The 13,829-nt window shown below is 57.0% G+C and overlaps 1 protein-coding gene across 3 annotated transcripts in view; it reads left to right on the top strand.

The window, feature by feature from the left end:
* The first annotated feature begins 887 nt into the window (after positions 1 to 887).
* The window catches only part of PPP6R2 (protein phosphatase 6 regulatory subunit 2), a 52,781-nt gene continuing 39,839 nt past the window's right edge, over positions 888 to 13,829 (top strand). The window contains exons 1-2 of one of the 3 annotated variants that reach the window (XM_050325021.1): positions 968 to 1,019; positions 7,955 to 8,031. The gene's annotated coding sequence lies outside the window, so the exon portion shown is untranslated. Of the gene's footprint in view, positions 1,020 to 7,694; positions 8,032 to 13,829 lie in introns of those variants that run through there. The other 2 variants (XM_050325023.1, XM_050325022.1) reach the window with 2 other exon arrangements.

Genomic DNA, 13,829 nt, shown 5'->3' with positions numbered 1-13,829 from the left:
CCCCGGCCCTGGTGGGATCTTCCCCCTCCTGCCCGAGGGCAGTGGCCACGGAAGGGCTCCCCCTGTCCCCATGGCCCCTCGCCGACCTCGGGATCCTCCCGCTCCTCCTGTTCCTCCTGAGGCCACGATCCATCCCCGGGGGCTGTCGCGGGCTGTGATCTGTCCCCTCGCCTCCAACTCCATCTCCGGGGCTGGGGCCGCCCCACCGTCCCCGTTCCTATGACCCTGTCCCCCGGTCACTGTCCCCGCCTCCGTGTCCCCATTGCCCCGCCCCATCCCACTGTCTCCTTCCCTGTCCCCATCCTCGTCCCCCCGTCCCTCTGCCAGTGTCCCCTTCCCTTTTCCCTTCCCCATGCCTGTGTCCCTATGTCCCCGTCCCCGCGTCCCCATCCCCGTGTCCCCGTCCCTGTTCCCCCGTCCCCGTCCTTGTGTCCCCATCCCAGTGTCCCCATCCCCATCCCGGTGTCCCCATCCCAGTGTCCCCATCCCCATCCCGGTGTCCCCATCCCGGTGCCCCCATCCCGGTGTCCCTATCTCCATCCCGGTGTCCCCATCCCGGTGTTCCCATCTCCATCCCGGTGTCCCCATCCCGGTGTCCCCATCCCGGTGTCCCCATCCCTAACCCATCCCCATCCCGGTGCCCCCATCCCGGTGTCCCCATCTCCATCCCGGTGTCCCCATCCCGGTGCCCCCATCCCGGTGTTCCCATCTCCATCCCGGTGTCCCTATCCCGGTGTCCCCATCTCCATCGGTGTCCCCTGTTCCCCTGCCCCCTCGCGGTGCCGCCCCCTGCAGTAGCCCCGCCCATTCCATCTTAGCCCCTCCCACCGCACCCGGCCCCTCCCTCCCCTCCCGCTGGCCCCGCCCCTCCCCCGCCCTGAGGGAGCCGCGGCGCCGCCGCCATTTTGGAGCTGCCGCCGCCGCCGCTCCGCCGCCGCTGCCCCGCAGCCCCGGCCGGCCCAGCCCCGGGCCCGGCCCCGCCCGGCCCGGCAGCGCCCGCGGCCGGCCCGGCACCGCAGGTGAGACTCGCTTGGCACCGCCGCCCTCCCGCGCGGGGCCGGGGTCGGGCCGGGCCCGGCGCCGCGGGCTGGGCCCCGCCGCCCCCCCGCCTCCGCTCCGGCCTCCGGGAGCCTCCCCCGCGCCCCGGGTGCTCGGCACCGTTTGGGGGGTTAACAACCTCCGCCGCCGAGCCCCGGGCCGGGCCCTCGCCGCCCCGGTTCGTGCGGATCTGGGTTAAATCTGCCCGGTCTGCGCGTGACAGTTTCCTTTTCCCGTGTTTTGGTGCGAGCGGGGCGGGCCGGGGGGGACTGCGGGGTCCGGGAGCGCCGGGATCACACCTGGATCGCACCCGGCCCGCGGGCAGGGGCCGGAGCTGTTGGGAACGGTGGTGACAAGGTCAGGGCGGGGGGCAGGTCACTCCTGTCGGGGTCAGATCGCCCTGCCGGGGGTCTGCTCACCTCCCGGGGGTCACATCCCTCCGGGGGTCAGGGCTTGGGGGTCACGGTCAGGGCCCCTCTCCCGAGGGCCAGGGCACCCTCCTGGGGCTCATCCTCCCGAGGATCATGTCCCTCTCCCGAGGGTCTGGTCCCCCTCCCGAAGGCCTTGACCCGTTCTTGGGGGTCAGATCCCCCTCTAAGGGGTCAGGTCGCCCCCCCGAGCAGCTGGTCCTGTTCTGGGGGGTTGTGACCCTCCCTCCCGGGGGTCGGGTTCCTCCTGGGGGGGATCAGGTGCCCCCCTCGAGGGTCAGCATCGGTGATCCCTGTTTCCAAGGGTCAGGCACTCCTTCCTCGGGGTCAGGTCACCCCTCTGGGGTCAGAGGTGGGGTGTCACCCTCCCGGGGGTGTCACCCTCCCGGGGACCCGCCGACCTCGGGGTGCACGATTTGGCCGTAAACGTCCCCGGGGTGGTTTTATGAACGACCATAAAGCGGGGTGGGAGCCGAGGCCACCAAAGGAATCACCATCTGACAGAGACACGGCCCCTGGGAGGGCCCTGCTGGATCTGAGGGCCTTGTTTTGCACCAGCTACACCAAAAAAAAAAAAAAACCAACAACTAGGAAGTGAAAAAGAGAAACTGAGAGAACTCAGAGGGACCTGAGGGGTTTTTCCTCCCTCGATCCCTCACTTGAAAATCAGTATGTTAAAAACTTGAGGCTTGCTTTTGTCATTTTATTTTCTCTCTCAGAAAGGACAAAGTTTGTGATTCTGGCCCTGCCCAGCCCCACAGGTTTGAGCCAGGCCCTTGGGAGCAGATTTGGGTTATAAAACTCCGTTTTAAGACTGATGAGAAGAAACATTTATGTTTTCTCTTATTACTCTGACACTTAAAAGTGAATGTGCTGCCAAAATACTTCAGTGATAAAAAAAAACCCTGGTGGATGGTAGTATAGGGATTACCATGGCAACCCACGGTGATCTCATGGGAAGCAAAGTTAAATTTTGGGCTGTGCAGTGGGAGCACATCGTGGTCTGGGCTGATCTGAGGGACATTTGCTCGGGAGAGGGTGATGGGAGCTGGACAGGAACAGACTGGGCTGGAATTAAGGCTCGTTTTCCGTGTGTGCACCGATATTTCTGGTGATTTTTGTGCTTTGGATTAAACGTGACAATTGCAGGGCTCTGGGACAGCGTCCTGGCTGGCAGTGGTGCTGGATGGGTGGTGCTGCAGCAGGTGCCTGGGCAGAGCCGTGTGGGAATGGGTTCCTGCAGAGCCTGGGAGTGGGGGAGAGCGTTTGCTGTGGGATGCAGGAGCTCTGGAGCATCCTCCTGCTGCACCTGGTGTTCCACGAGCTCTGCCTTGTGCTGTGGGAGGGATTTCTGACTTCAGGAGTTGGAGACTGTCAAAAATAATAACGAAGAGGCAGCTCTCTCTGAGAGCTGGTGTTGGGGGCTTTTTACCAGGGAAAAAGCAGTCTGTGGGCTTAAAGGATTTTTGGGAAGCTCCAGGCCGCTGCTGGGAGCAGCACAGCTTGGATTGCAGAGCTTCTCTGGGGAAAGGGGGGGGCTGGTGGGGCCTGGCTGTGCTCCAGCTGGGATCCCCAGTCCTGATCACAGTTTACTGGTTGGACTGGGAGCCAGCTGGAGGGAATTCCATCCCTGCTGTCCCCACACAGTGGGATCCTGAGTGAAGGAGGAATCTGTTTGTTAAGCTTCTGTTCCTCTTTGGTAGGGAGATATCCCAGTGTTTTCCCATGGTGTTTTCCATGCTCTGTGCTTCATTTGAGTTCTCCCTGGAGTTTTCAGGTGACAAAGGGAACCGAAAACTGTTCTTCCCTGAGCCCAGTGGTGGTACAGAGGAATTCCAGCATCACAGAATCCTAGGATGTCCTGAATGGGAAGGGACCCACAAGGATTATTGATCCAACCCCTGGCCCTGCACAGACACCCCAACAACCCCACCCTGTCCCTCAGAGGATCATCCCAACCCTCCTGGAGCTCTGGCAGCCTTGGGGCTGTGCCCACTGCCCTGGGGAGCCTGTTCAGTGCCCACTACCCTTTGGGGGAAGAACCTTTCCTTGAGATCCAACCTGAGCCTGCCCTGGCACAGCTCCAGCCCTTCCCTGGGTGCTGTCCCTGGTCCCCAGGGTTTAGGGAGGGCTCAGAGCTGGGAGCAGGGGGATGAGCTTCCTGCTCTGCCTTGCTGCCAGTCAGGTGTGTGCAGTGGAAAAGCCGTGGATTCTGTGTTTGGGATCGTGACTGCATGGATGTCATCCAGCAGGATGGATTCTTAACAGGGGCTGGGAGTCAGGGCAGTGCCTGAAGGGCAGTAGCTGCAGCACTGGAATAACCTCAACCATAAAAATGGGCAAACTGGAATGCCGAGAAAGAGGAGAGTCTCTTGCTGGAGTAAATGTTTTTGGAAGAAGAGCAGAACAACAAGAATAACTGGGAAATTTGGGTGTAAATGATGCAGGAAAAGCGGGTGAGGTTGGTGAGTCGAGAGCAAAGCACAAGTGGGGTGGTTCAGTCATGGAATCGTGGAATATTCCCTGAGTGGGAAGGGACCCACAGGGATCAAAGTCCCACTCCTGGCCCTGCCCAGGACCCCCCAATGCCGCCCTGTCCCTGTGAGCGTTGTCCAAGCGCTCCTGGAGCTCTGGTGCCGCGTCCGCTGCCCAGGGAGCCCGCTCCAGGTAGACAGAACTTCTGGAGAACTTTGCAAGGAGGAAGATTTGTGGGAGGTCTTGTTTTGCTGGGTGCAGAATGACTGAAAAACTAATTGGGGAGTTAATAGAGTGTGTTAATGAGTGACGGCAGCGCTGGGGCTGAGCCGCCGGACACGGAGCAGCCCCGGGAGCAGCGGCGCTCACTCCTGGCCCTGCTCATGGGTTACAGTCCTGCTCTTAATTACATTTATGGGCTGGAGCGTTTGCTACCTCCTTTTCACGGAAAATCCGCAGATGTCGGCGGGTTTATGGAAGGCTCAGGGAAGGAATGTGGCCTCTGTGTGACCAGGAGTAGCAACAAAGGCTCTTAAGTGTCTCCTTTGATTCAATATTATTGGAAGCAGGAGTGTGTTGTCTTTTCTGGCCGCTGCTGTGTTTCTGTGCTCGTGCTTTTCCCTTTCCCTCTCTGGGTCTCTGTTCCTTCCACCGTCCTCCCCCCTGCTCCAGGATGGGCTTCCCTGCTCCTTGTTTTGATCTGCCAGCACTGCAATAACCAATATTGACATTACTGTCACCTGCCTCAGCTGTTCTTACCTGCGTGCTGCCTCTGGTTTGGAGGGAAACTTGGGCAAATAAATATCGGTTATCTCAGGAAATGAAGGTTTCACAGCCAAGCTTAAAAATCTCAGATGAAAGTAGCTGAGATTTAGGTGGAATCTGAATGCCACACACGCTGGTGTTGGATCGGGGCTGGAAGGGGGAAGTCTGATGTTCCATCCTTGGGTTTGTTGGTGCCATGTAGCCCCAGAGGAAGCAGAGACGCTGTGAACAGTTGGAATAATAAATGTCTGCACGGCAAGGCCTGAAGCCTGAGGAAAATTGTCATTTTTGGCAGGGGCCCCTTCAGACCAAACCCTGAGCCTTGTGCAGGGGTGTCAGCAAAGTGAGGCTGAGGGTGATGTCAGAGGGCAGATCAAATCCTCGGGCCGAGCTGGCAGCTGTGGAGCTGGGATGCTCCTCCTTTCCCTCTCACTTTCCCTTTCCCTGTATCCACCTGTTCCTGGGAGCAGCGGGGTGGCCGTGCCGGGTGTCCCAGCTCCACAAACAGCCCGTCCCTTCCCTGAGTCCGCGCCGGCTGCTTGAGGACACGGGGCTTATCTGGGCAGGAGGGGAAGCCGGAAGGCGTGAGAAAACAACCTCCTGTGAAATGGCAAAGGTCAGGGAGTCACTGGAGGCAGGGAGAGCTCACAGCCCTTCCTGACCGGGATAGACCCGGCAGCTTCACTGTCTCAGCTTTCCACGGAATATGGAGTGTCCTGAGCTGGAAGGGACCCACATGGATCAAAGTCCAGCTCCTGGCCCTGCACAGACACCCCAACAATCCCCCCCTGTCCTTCAGAGTGTTGCCCAAACCCTCCTGGAGCTCTGGCAGCCTTGGGGCTGTGCCCACTGCCCTGGGGAGCCTGTTCAGTGCCAACCACCCTCTGGGGGAAGGACCTTTTCCTGAGATCCACCCTGATCCTGCCCTGGTACAGCTCCAGCCCTTCCCTGGGTCCTGTCCTGGTCACCAGAGCAGAGATGGGAGCTGCCCTTGTCCATGTTGAACTCCACACAAGGTGATTCCCCACCCTCAGATTTGTGCAGGTCTCCCTGCAGGGCCTCTCTGCCTCAGTTCTGTACCATCTGCAGACTTAGCCCTTGTCCCTCGGAGCTGTGTCCAGGTCCTTCCTGAAGCTCTTGAAGAGCACTGGGCCTGAGATGGAGCCCTGTGGAGCTCTGGGTTCGGGGGGTTTGTGAAGAAAGCTTCCCAAACATATGAATTACTCAGTGCAGGGGTTGTGTGGAGCTGGCAGTGGCCCTGCTGCTCTTCCAGTGTGCCTGTGCTGGGGGCTGGGGGTTCCATTTGATCTCAGCACTGCAGTTTGCTGCTGCTCAGAGCTCTGTGGCCCGGAGTGACACTGATAACTCTGGAGTGCTTTGATTCTGATTCTGTTGGGCAGCTTTCGGAGCCCTGGCAGCAGAGCAGAGCCTGGCACTGGGAGAGACAAAACTGCTGAGGCTGCAGGAGGGGAGATGGCCTGTCTTGCTGCAGCTACAGGAAGGAAGAAGGAAACAGAACACAAGCTACTTCAGTTTCAGTTTTGCCTTTGGTTCTCTGCGGTGACTGAATTCTGTGAGCTCAGAGAGGGCAGGATGGGGCTGCCTTGACAGTTTGGGGTTCTCTTCCATGTGGCAATTCCTTCCTCTCTGTCCATCCTCCTGGCCTTGCAAAGCCTGCAGATGGTTCCAACTCCTCGCCTGTCTGTGCAGCGGGCTGGGATGAGAAACCTTGTGTTTCTTGAGCTGTTTATTTGTGCTTTCCTCCCCCAGCAGATTCCCCGGGAGGCCGTTTAATTGAATTCTTTTATGTTAAGATGGATTTCTTTCCTTTTCGGAGGATAATTGAGGCTCTGAGCTGACAGGTTGAAAGCTGTACCCCGTGTCCCCGAGCCAGGGGACGAAGGGCACAGTTCCACAGCGACAGGCGCAGGCCCAGGGCCAGGCTGGCCTGTGCTGGCTGCGGGATCCGTGTGGGATGAGACCTCGGAGAGCCCGTGGCCCGGTGCCAGCCCTGCCCTGAGTGCCCAGAGCTGCTGGGCACGGGTGGAGCTCCCAGCCAGCGCTGCCCCACGGGAGGGTGCGGGGACAGGTGACCAGGAAGGAGCAGTGACAGAGCCAGGGCTCTCCCGGGGATTTAAACAGGGCGTGGTTGGATCTCGGCGCTTGTGGTGCAACGTGTTCCTGGTGTGCCTGTGCCGGCCCCGGGCCTGTGGGGAGCAGGTCTGGCAGGGGACACCTCCCCTCTCCTGGGAGCTTCTCCTATGAGCTTCTCCTGCTTCCTTTCAGAGCTCTGGGGCTCTCACCATTGGAAGGACGTGGAGCTGCTGCAGAGAGTCCACAGGAGGCCCCAGAGCTGCTCCCAGGGCTGGATTGCTCTGCTCTGGAGCCAGGCTGGGAGAGCTGGGGGGGTTCACCTAGAGAAGGCTCCAGGGAGACCTGAGAGCCCCTGCCAGGGTCTAAAGGGGCTTCAGGAGAGCTGGAGAGGGACTGGGGACAAGGCCTGGAGGGACAGGACACAGGGAATGGCTTCCCAGAGTCAGAGGGCAGGATCAGATGGGATACTGGGAAGGCCTTGCTGGCTGGGAGGGGGGTGAGGTCCTGGCACAGGAAGCTGTGGCTGCCCCTGGATCCCTGGGAGTGTCCAAGGCCAGGGTCTGGTGGAAGGTGTCCCTGCCCTGATGGATGGGCTTTAAGGTCCCTTCCCACCCAACCCATTCTATGATTCTCTGCTTCTGTTTCCCTGAGCATGAGCCCCAGTGCTGGAATGTTCCTGGGCAGTTGGATGTGCCGGGGTGCTGCAGTGGTGACAACATAAGCTGTGATTCCATGTTAGAGTCAATCAAGCTGAGCCTGGGGAGTGGAATATCCAGGTCATCCCAGGAGCCCCCTGCCCTCAGGCCCTGCCCCAGGGCAGCCCTGCTCAGGAGGTGCTCGGTCAGCACCTTGTTTAACACATTAGAGAACAATCAGTGATGCTTTTGAACTTAGTTCTGTTGTGTGTTTCCTTTTCATTTTTTAATTGGAAGATTGTTTTTCCTTGTGCTCAGTTGTTTTTTACTCCTAGTCCTTGGTTCCCCTGCCTGTGGTCGGAATGAGATTGTTTTTAAAGTCTCTTCCCACCTAAACCATTCCATGATTTCCCTTTTTAACGTTTCCTTGTCCGTAGTACATACGACATTTCTTTAAATGTTTTTTATTTTCTTCCATGACTTTCTAAGCACTTTTCCCCCCCTGACATTGTGTTTCAGACTCTGCCTTCACGTTCAAGGGGCTGGAACCTCTCCCCGACGTTCACACCTCTGTGATGTAAATCCCTGCTCCTGAGGTAACATTTAGCAATCCTTTTTTAGTCGGTGGAGAGAACCAGATGCTTATTCCCTTTCCATGCAGAAGTCTAAAATAAAGCCGAGTTTTGCTGGAGAAGCGCTCGTTTCTCCCCTCCTGCAAAGGGAGTCTGGGTGACTAATTGGGATTAGTCATCCACAGTATAAATATCTCCCCATTAGGAGAGGCGGCTCCCAGAGCAGAGACACTCGGCAGGGCAGGGAGGTGACAGGGACCTCCTCACCTGGGCCGGGGGCACAAGCAGCAGGTTGGGCTCTGTGGTCTGGGAGCTCTTCTCCAGCCTCCGTGACCCTGGGATGGTGACACACTGGCTGTGCTTTGCCACGTGCCCTGGGCTCTGCTGGGGGCAGGTCCTGTGGCTGGTGGGTGAGTTTGGAGCTGGGAGTGGGGCTGGGAAGGATTTGGGGTCGTGCAGGTACCTCTGTAAGAGCGAAGCATTAAACCGGACTGAAGTTGTTGTCCTGCACGTGAGCAGCTCGGTTGGTTTTCCAGAACTGTGGGAGGGGTTGCTGGGCACAGCTCTGCAGCTCCCAACTTCAGAAGGACATGAACTGTTGGAGTAGGTCCAGAGGAGGCCACCAAGCTGATAAGGGGACAAGAGCACCTGGAATGGCTTCCCAGTGCCAGAGGGCAGGGACAGATGGGAGATTGGGAAGGACTTGCTGGCTGGGAGGGTGGGCAGGCCCTGGCCCAGGTTGCCCAGAGAAGCTGTGACTGCCCCTGGATCCCTGGAAGTGTCCAAGGCCAGGCTGGATGGGGCTTGGAGCAACCTGGGCCAATGGAAGGTGTCCCTGCCCATGGCAGGGGTGGCACTGGATGGGCTTTAATGTCCCTTCCCACCCAAACCATTCCATGATTCCATGATCCTGGGAACAGGTGTGAGCCAGAGGAGGAGCTGTGTGTCGGGATCTCCTGGATTGGGTGAGGAATGACCTGGCAGCTCGGTGGGCCAGCACAGGGGGTTTGTCCCTGGGGAGGCCCTGAGGCTGAGGAGGTTCATCCCTGCTGCAGTGAGGGATTTCCTTGGACTTCAGAGAAGGGCCACTGCTGATGGCCAGCCCAGAGCGACTGAAGGTTGGGAAGACTCAGGGATGAAGCAGCAGAGGAGTTCACAAAACTCCTCTGACAGGGCCTGAGGATGCCCAGTGTTGCTGTGGTGTTTTGGGATGTGGTGCCAGGGGTGACGGTGTGTTCCATGTTGTGGCTGTTACACCGAACCCGCCGCTTCCTCTTGCAAAACAGGCAGCTGGTTTCATTGCTTCTGTTTTCCTGTGGCTTCTGTCACCCTGGGCCTGAGCTAACTCCTACATTAACTGTTACAGAGCATCACTGTCGGTGTGGGTGGTGCTTTCCAGTGTGTCCATGGCCTTCTGCTCCTGGTTCTCCCTTCATTTTGATTTCCTCTGCTAAGGAATGTTTTGTCTTGCAGAAAAAAACCAAAAAAAAATCAGCACTTCACCGTCATTTTTCATTGGTGGATTTTGGATGTCAGGAGGAATTTGTTGCTGGAAAGGGTGGTGAGGCCTTGGCAGAGGCTGCCCAGGGAGGTTTGGAGTGCCCAGGCCTGGAGGTGTCCCAGGCAGGCCTGGCCGTGGCACTCAGTGCTCTGGGCTGGGGGACAAGGTGGGGATGAGGCACAGGGTGGCTCCATGGGCTGGGAGGGCTTTTCCAGCCTCAGGGATCCTGGGATTCTTTGAGTTTTTATTTGCTGTTTGCTAAAACACCTGAAAGCAAACGTTGGAATGAAGTGGTGCCGTTCCCAAGAACAAAACTATTTAGTTATTTTTAGGTTTAGGAGAGAACAGCAGGTAAAGATGTTTTGTGTATCCTGGGATTGGGTCAGTGCTGGAGCTTTAACGAGGAGCAGGGAAGTGAAAGGGACCCACCTGGGGGTCACGGGAGACTTTTGCCACGTGGGGAAGGTCTTGTTGCTTAATCCTGGTTTGTTTAGAGCTGCTGGACTGTGCCCTGGTCAGGAATATGTTATTTTGGGAAAAGCAGGTGGAATTGTCAACAACCAACCAGCAGAGCCAGTGTTTGGAGCAACAGGAGGATCTCGAAGGCCCTGGGTAAAAGGAACAGTGTTTTGCTGACTGATGGGCTCAGGTTTTAATACTCTAAAGGCAGTTGTTGCTGGAGGAAATCCCCACAGTTCCTGTGTGTTGGCTGGTTTAAACTCCTGATGAGCAGTCAGAGAATCCTGGAATGGTTTGGGTGGGAAGGGAACCTTAAAGCCCATCCAGTGCCACCCTCAGAGACACCTCCCACTGGCCCAGGGGGCTCCAAGCCCCACCCAAGTCATTCCACAATTCCATGATCAAGGCAACTTGTTGATGATCCTTTGTGCAAGGTTGATGTTAATTTATTTTCCCAAAGTTAATACAATCCCTGGAATTCCTTGTTTAGCTTGGAAAGATTTGAAGATTTGAAATCCTCACCTTACGGATTCCACGGTTTTTATGAGGGGTTTTGGTTAAGATTAAGGGAATTCAGTCACAGTGGGAATGAGTTCTGGGAATTCGTGCTCCAAGCCGTAGTTGGATGGGCATTTCAGCTGGATCTGCTGCTGGAATGTTGTCCCCTTCCTGCTACTCCTTCAGCACCTCCCTGCCCTCTCTCCTTGTTGGCACAAGCATTTGGGCAACGATGTTGGGAACCCCTCTGGGGAAATGATCCAGCTGATTTATTTTTTTTCCCTGCTAATACTGCCTGGAAAAGGGAAAACCATTCTTTTTTTCCAGCAGTGCAGGTTTAAATCCACAGCAAAACGTGGCCTGAAAGCAGGAGCACGTCGTGCTGGTTTTTTTTCAAGAGCAACCTGAGCTTTGATGTTTCTTTGTCCAGGTAAAACCCACAGAACTCCTGAGGGTGGGTCTGAGATTTCCCAAGGATTGTTGTCCTTTCAGGTTGTTTAAAGGATGGAGGTTGTTCATAAATACAATGTCAGTGGTACAGGGAAGGGAAAACAGGCCGGTGATCCCTTGTCATAGAGAAGGTGTTTTACCCAATGCCAAGGAATGGGGTCAAGGAGGAGGAATCTTGGCATGGAAGGGGTTGTCAGGCATTGGAGGTGGTTTGGAGTGCCCAGCCCTGGAGGTGTCCCAGGCAGGCCTGGCCGTGGCACTCAGTGCTCTGGGCTGGGGGACAAGGTGGGGATGGGGCACAGGGTGGCTCCATGGGCTGGGAGGGCTTTTCCAACCTCAGGAATCCTGGGATTCAGGGATACTTCTGAAGTGTCTTAGTCTTTCTTTTAGCTGTGAAAACACTAAAACGTTGTGTGGGCTGTGTCTGTGGTGTCCTGAAAGGTTCATGCATTGTTTAATCCCTGGTTTAAGGCACTGGTTCGTTGGGGCCTTCTTTGTGTGTCTGCTGGGTGGAAGAACAGGGCAGCTTTGGAATATTCTGGTTAAAACTGCAGCCTGCGACAGGTTGGGCTGTTCTAATGCAGGTTGAGACACAAAAGCACTTGGGAAGCTTTGAACTTGAACAAAGGACCGTGAAAGGACCACAAACAGTTGTTTTTCTTGCTCCTTTGGGGCCGTGGTGCCGATAAAAAAGGTGTATCTGGAACGTGCAGCTCTTGATCTTCACTGGGGTGCAGCAGGAAATCTCAGTTTGCAAATGCTGCTGCTTTGCTGCCCATTATTGTGAGCAGAACGATGCTGCTTTTGTAATTTTGCCTTATTCTGTGTGGGCAGCAAAAATGAAAATGTCTGAGGCCAGTGGCTCAGTGTGGAGAATGGCTTGTCAAACTGGGATTTTGGAGGAACGCTTTTGAGGTCCCATCTGGTTATTAATAATTGTTTCTGAAGGGTTCAGCCCTGGTGATCCAGGAAAGAAATGTAACTTGTTGCTTGAACAGCACGTAGTAAACAGTCCTGAGCGGCATCAAAGTGCTGCTTGGTCCTGGCAGGGAAGGGAAGGAGGAGCCTCGGGTCCTGCAAGGGCTGTAAATCAGCTCCAAGCACCCCGGGACTTTGTTTTGCTTGTTTAACATTCAAATCGAGTTGCAAATGTTGCAACTCAGAGGTTAATGTGTAATGTGAGGCACAGAAATCCCCCCGGGGTTCCCTGGAGCTGCTGCTGGGCTTTGGTTCAGTGGGGAGCGCTCGGCTCTGGAGCGACCTGGGCTCGGAGGAGCAGCTGGAAGTGCTCACCTTGTCAAATTATTGGGGGGTTGCTCTGCCCTCGCTGCTGACACGAGCCTGGCAGTCCACGGAGCTGAATTCCTGGGAGGAGTTCAGCTCCGTGCGCTTCTGACTGACTGGGTAAAAAAAAAAAAAGGTCTTTTTCTGCCATTCCGTTCCCAGGATGTTTGGGACCTCTTCTTGCAGCTTTTTCCTGCATCTTCTGAAGCGCTGCGGTTTCTTCGGTGTCTGGGTGTGTTGCAGTTAATTAAAAAAAGTCACATTTAAATCATGAAGCTTTGCAAATTCTGTCCTTAGCATGGGGTAGGGCAGCAATTAGGAGGCTGTTTAACGAGATACTGGGTGAGGATAAGGTTGATCATCAAAACAAAGCACCTCTTGATACCATCTCTTTATTAGGGAGCCTCAGAAGCCAAGAAGAATTAAGAGTAGCTCTTCATTTTCGGGTGCATATTTGTACAACTCACAGGCCTTCAGAATGGGTTTGCCCTCGGCAGTTTTTCAGGGAAAGAGAAAAGCCAAAGGAGCCCCTTTCGTGCACAGCAGTGCCTGAGAGCTCCTGCTCTGTCCAGGGAGTGCCTGAGAGCTCCTGCTCTGTCCAGGGAGTGCAGGAGGGCACCAGCTGGGTGGGATGTGGGGCTGCTGGAGGGCAGGAAGCTCTGCAGAGGGAGCTGGACAGGCTGGATCCATGAGATCCATGGGATCCATGGGCCGAGGCCAGTGGGGTGCAGGTGAACCAGGCCAAGTGCTGGGTCCTGTCCTTGGGTCACCCCAACCCCAGGAAGGCTCCAGGCTGGGGCAGAGGGGCTGGAAAGCTGGAGAAGGCCCTGGGGGTGCTGGTGGCAGCGGCTGGACACGAGCCCAGCTGTGCCCAGGGGGGCAGGAGGCCAAAGCTCCGTGGGCTGTGGCAGCCCCAGGGTGGGCACAGGCCCAGGGCAGGGATTGTCCCTGTGCTGGGAGCTGGGGAGGCCCCCCTGGAATCCTGGGGTCAGTTCTGGGCCCTCAGGCAGGAGAGCCATGGAGGGGCTGGAGCGTGTGCAGGGCAGGGAAGGGAGCTGGGAAGGGTGTGGAGAACTCCTGAGGGAGCTGGGGGGGCTCATCCTGGAGAAAAGGAGGCTCAGGGGGGACCTTCTGGCTCTGCAAGTCCCTGCCAGGAGGGGGGAGCCGGGGGGGGTCGGGCTCTGCTCCCAGGGAACAGGGACAGGACAAGGGGAAAGGGCCTCAAGCTGTGCCAGGGGAGGCTCAGGTTGGCCCTGAGGAGGAATTTGTTGCTGGAAAGGGTGGTGAGGCCTTGGCAGGGGCTGCCCAGGGAGGTTTGGAGTGCCCAGGCCTGGAGGTGTCCCAGGCAGGCCTGGCCGTGGCACTCAGTGCTCTGGGCTGGGGGACAAGGTGGGGATGGGGCACAGGGTGGATCCATGGGCTGGGAGGGCTTTTCCAACCTCAGGGATTAAGGGATGCTGCAGTGCAGACAGCTCTTTGGTTGTGAACAGAACCCTTTGTTCCACATTCTCACCTCCATCCCCACACACTCGCTGTGGCCATGGAGTGACACCAGTACCCAGTGTGGTCAGGTGCTCTCAGGGGCTGTTCACCCTCTCGGGGGGGTGGATTTGGGACAGGGATGTGCATC

Source organism: Myiozetetes cayanensis, unplaced genomic scaffold (genome assembly GCF_022539395.1).
Source record: "Myiozetetes cayanensis isolate MyiCay16 unplaced genomic scaffold, myiCay2020 scf3, whole genome shotgun sequence".
Lineage (NCBI taxonomy): Eukaryota > Metazoa > Chordata > Aves > Passeriformes > Tyrannidae > Myiozetetes > Myiozetetes cayanensis.
The sequence above is the reverse complement of the archived record's forward strand: the minus strand, read 5'-3'. Positions and strand labels throughout refer to the sequence as shown.